The sequence below is a fragment of the Kogia breviceps genome, chromosome 2, assembly GCF_026419965.1.
Source record: "Kogia breviceps isolate mKogBre1 chromosome 2, mKogBre1 haplotype 1, whole genome shotgun sequence".
NCBI lineage: Eukaryota > Metazoa > Chordata > Mammalia > Artiodactyla > Physeteridae > Kogia > Kogia breviceps.
Genome location: NC_081311.1, coordinates 193,893,157 through 193,898,218, shown reverse-complemented (window position 1 = coordinate 193,898,218; position 5,062 = coordinate 193,893,157).

The window sequence follows — 5,062 nt, the reverse complement described above, 5'->3', positions numbered from 1 at the left end:
GCCCAGTCAGGTTTGTGCTTAAACAACAGAACAGAAAGTCTCCAGCTGTCCCAGGAGGACGGTCAGCAGGGAGTTTAGAAAACGAGGATTTGGTGCGCCTGCGTTATCGAGGGGAGAGGGTGATGTACCTAGCGTATCCCCTGGAGGGGAGGGCCCACCAGCTTGCAGGTACCTAGACGGGTCCCACTCGCCCTGACTCCATGTCCACACTCAGCCAGCTACCTCGGGTGTCCCTTAGCTTCTGTAGTGGATTGAGCTGTGGCCCCCCAAAGACATGTCTACTTGCAACCTCAGAATGTTACCTTACTTAGAATTTGCAGATATAATTAAGTTAAGGATCTCTTGATGAGATCATCCTGGATTTAGGGTGGGCCCTAAATCCAAAGACTGGGTCCTTATAAGAGCAAGTGGAAGATGTTAAGAACAAGACACAGGGCTTCCCTGGTGGCGCAGTGGTTGAGAGTCCGCCTGCCGATGCAGGGGACACGGGTTCGTGCCCCGGTCCGGGAGGATCCCACGTGCCGCGGAGCGGCTGGGCCCGTGAGCCGTGGCCGCTGAGCCTGCGCGTCCGGAGCCTGTGCTCCGCAACGGGAGAGGCCACAGTGGTGAGAGGCCCGCGTACCGCAAAAAAAAAAAAAAAAAAAAAAAAAAAAAAGAACAAGACATAGAGGGGGAGGCCATGTGAAGATGGAGGGGAGATGGGAGACAAAGAACACTAAGGGTCCCTGGCAGCGAGCAGAGGCTGGGAGAGAGGCATGGAACACATTCTCCCTCAGGGCCTCTAGAAGGAACCCATTCCTGCTGACACCTTGATTTCTAACTTTAGGTTTCTAGAACTGTGAGAGAATAAGTTCATCAAGTTTGCGGTAGTTTGTGATGACAAATCCGAGAAATAAATACAGCTTCCCACGGTGATCATAGGTGTTGGGAAAAGATGTCATGTTTAAATAAATTTGGGAAACACAGTGTTAAACTAGAAGTTTCTTTGCTGAGGAACTTCTCCGAGCCTTTAATAGGCTACAGAGCCGTATGAATTTTCAAGGAGGGGCATCAGTATTGAACACACATTTCCCAAACGTATTTAACCAAGGAACACTTGTGTCAGCTCGGGCTGTCATAACAGAATGCCACAGACGGAGTGGCTTAAACGACAGACATTTGTTTTCTACAGTCTGGAAGATCAAGGTGTCAGCAAGGTTGGCTCTGGCGAGGTCTCTTTTCCTGGCTTGCAGATGGCTGCCTTCTCACTGTGTCCTCACATGGTCTCCTCTCTGTGCATTCACGCAGAGAGAGAGAGAGAGAGAGAGAGAGAGAGAGTGCTGTAGTGTCTCTTCCTTTTCTTGTAAGGACATGAGTCCTAATGGACTAGGGTCCTATGCTTTTGACCTCATTTAACCTCGATTACCTCTTTAAAGGTATCTCTAAGTACAGTCACGTTAGAGCTTCAATATATGAATTTCTGGGAGTGGAAGGGACACAATTTAGTCCAAACATCTTACTTCGTGAGACTGGTTTTCCCCCAGATCTGGGGAGATGCGGATTTAATTGCCTTGAACTTGATCCCAGGGATATAGGGTGGCAGGGAGCACTGTTAGTTGGCAGGTGGCTGTCATCCATCCCTGCCTGTATAAGGATGTCCTTGGTATGACAGGAGAGGAGAAGGAAGATGTGGTAGATATTTTCTGAAGGTCACAACATTTTACAGCTCCTCCTGTCAAAAGAAGGAGTCTATTTTCTCTAGCCCCTGAATCAGGGCTTGGCCATGTGACTTGCATTAGTCAAGGGGACAGTAGGAAACATGACACAAGCAGAAGCTTTAACAGTGTTTGTGCATTGGGGCTTGGCTTCTCTTACTCCTTTTGGAGACCAGCTGCCAAGCGGAGAAGTCTGGCCGCCTCGATAATGAGATTCATGTGGCCCAGTTGCCTTCATCACCCCAGACAAATGCCAGACATGTGAGTGGGGCTGTCTGGGATCTGGACCCTTCAGCCCCCAGCCCACCTGCCTACTGACTGCAGCCACGTAGTGTACCCAGGTGAGATCAGCACAAGAACTACCCAGGGGGCTTCCCTGGTGGCGCAGTGGTTAAGAATCCGCCTGCCAGTGCAGGGGACACGGGTTCGAGCCCTGGTCCGGGAAGATCCCACATGCCGCGGAGCAACTAAGTCCGTGCACCACAACTACTGAGCCCACGTGTGACAGCTACTGAAACCCGTGCACCTAGAGCCCGTGCTCTACAACAAGAGAAGCCACCGCAATGAGAAGCCCACGCGCTGCAACGAAGAGTAGCCCCTGCTCACCGCAACTGGAGAAAGGCCACGTGCAGCAACGAAGACCCAACACAGCCAAAGATAAATAAATAAATAAACCCAACCCCTCAAAGAACTACCCAGCTAATATCCAAAATTTATAAGCAACTCATGCAGCTCAATAACAAAGAAACAAACAACCCAATCCAAAAATGGGCAGAACTAAATAGACATTTCTCCAAAGAAGATATACAGATTGCCAACAAACACATGAAAGAATGCTCAACATCATTAATCATCAGAGAAATGCAAATCAAAACTACAATGAGATATCATCTCACACCGGTCAGATTGGCCATCTTCAAAAACTCTAGAAACAATAAATGCTGGAGAGGGTGTGGAGAAAAGGGAACCCTCTTGCACTGCTGGTGTGAATGTAAATTGATACAGCCGCTATGGAGAACAGTATGGGGGTACCTTCAAAAACTACAAATAGAACTACCATATGACCCAGCAATCCCACTACTGGGCACATACCCTGAGAAAACCATAATTCAAAAAGAGTCATGTACCAAAATGTTTATTGCAGCTCTATTTACGATAGCCAGGGCATGGAAGCAACCTTAGTGTCCATCAACAGATGAATGGATAAAGAAGATGTGGCACATATATACAATGGAATATTACTCAGCCATAAAAAGAAATGAAACTGAGTTATTTGTAATGAGGTGGATAGACCTGGAGTCTGTCATACAGAGTGAAGTAAGTCAGAAGGAGAAAAACAAATACTGTATGCTAACACATATATATGGAATCTAAGAAAAAAAAATGTCATGAAGAGATTAGTGGTAGGACGGGAATAAAACACAGAGCCACTAGAGCATGGACTTGAGGATATGGGGAGGGGGAAGGGTGGGCTGTGATGAAGTGAGAGAGTGGCAGGGACATATATACACTACCAAAGGTAAATGAGATAGCTAGTGGGAAGCAGCCGCATAGCACAGGGAGATCAGCTCTGTGCTTTGTGACCACCTAGAGGGGTGGGATAGGAAGGGGGGGAGGGAGGGTGACGCAAGAGGGAAGAGATATGGGAACATATGTGTATGTATAACTGATTCACTTTGCTGTAAAGGAGAAACTAACACACTATTGTAAAACAGTTATACTCAAATAAAGATGTTAAAAAAAAAAAAATAAAAATAAAAGAGCTACCCAGCTGAGCCCAGCCCAAATAGTAATAATAATAAATAACAACAACAATAACATTTTCTTTAAACTTCTTGGTTTTCAGGTGTTTTCTTTCATAGCAGTAAATCCATCTTAGAAAAGACTTATGACTGTCACTGCTTTATAAGGAATAGTTTTCTCAGGGTACCGCTCTCTGTACCAAGTTAACCTTCTCAGTACTGTGGGGAAACATCTTTGGCACCAGTCTTGCTATTAAAGTTTTCTAGTCTTTTAAAGATCAACATGATGAAAATCAGTTGAAAAATCTTAAACTGACACACCACAAGAACAGGATGTGAGTTTTATCAGTTCAGTCCCTGAACTTAGCCATAGACTGGCTACAGAGAAATCGGAAACATGTTTCAAATGATGGAATGTATCAAACATGTAAAAACTGACCTATCTTGAATATACTTGAATATCCCACTGGAAGGAGATGGTGAAAAACTTAAGTTTGCTTGCAAAGCAATTTCCTCTTGGGAAATGGCACCATCTTCTGAAAAGCAAGCTGAAACGACTGTCTTGGTTAGTCTTGGTGTCTTGGGAGAGTCAGGGGCAGGGGAATGGGGGGGAGAAAGCGGTGGGTGTGGGGCAGCTCCCAGGTGCCATCTCTGCTGGACCTGGCTCTCTGCTGCCACCCGGTGCTGGTTCTGTGGCATTGCAGGAGGCTGCCCATCCCTTATTCAGGCCCCTGGCTCTGCAGGTGGCACCTCTCCCAGCCATGTGACAGCATGAGGAAGAGGTTTGTGCTCCACACCTCACTCCTACCCCCACTCTAAAAGCTACACATTCACTGTGACTCCACACGGTGTCCCGTGACAGGAGAATATGGATCATTACCAAGCACTGCCTCTTCTGGGACAATTCTTTTTGGGGGGCCCACTCACATTATATTAGATACACTGAAGGCCATCCAAATTTCACATCAAATGTGAGTTCCATATAATCACAGAAGACCTGACTTTCATTGAAGTTGAGGGTTTTTTCCCCCCGGTGGTCAAATACACGTAACATAAAATTTACCATTTTGACCATTTGAAAGTGTACAATTTAGTGGCACTAAGTACGTTCACAACATAATGTGACTATCACCACAATCCAGTTCCAGAACTTTTTCATCACCTCAAATGGCAACTTGTACCCATTAAGCAGTCACTGCATTGAACTTTTTGAAGCGTGGTTACAATTTTTAGACATTTAAACATTTATTAACTTTTATTATTAACATTTACTAACCCAGCAATCACATTTTTATTTTTATATTTGGAGCCAATTAATCTGTTTTTAAAAAGTTGCACATATTCTCATAGGACATTAAAAGTTGCTAAGTTTAAGCCTGTGCATGGGGTGCCTGGGAATAAGGAGACCATGAGAAGTCTCCCTCTACTCCCACCTCTGTGCCCCTCCAGGACCTCCTGGGACCCCGGGCCCTGCTGCCTTCCCAGGGCTCCCTGCCCTCCATACTGCCGTTGGCTATGGATTCTTTTAAACACACCTGTACTATTCATCTAAATTATAAAAGCGTGACATGTCATTATGGATGAGTTGGAAAGTGCAGATGAGCATAAAGGGGAATAACCACCCTT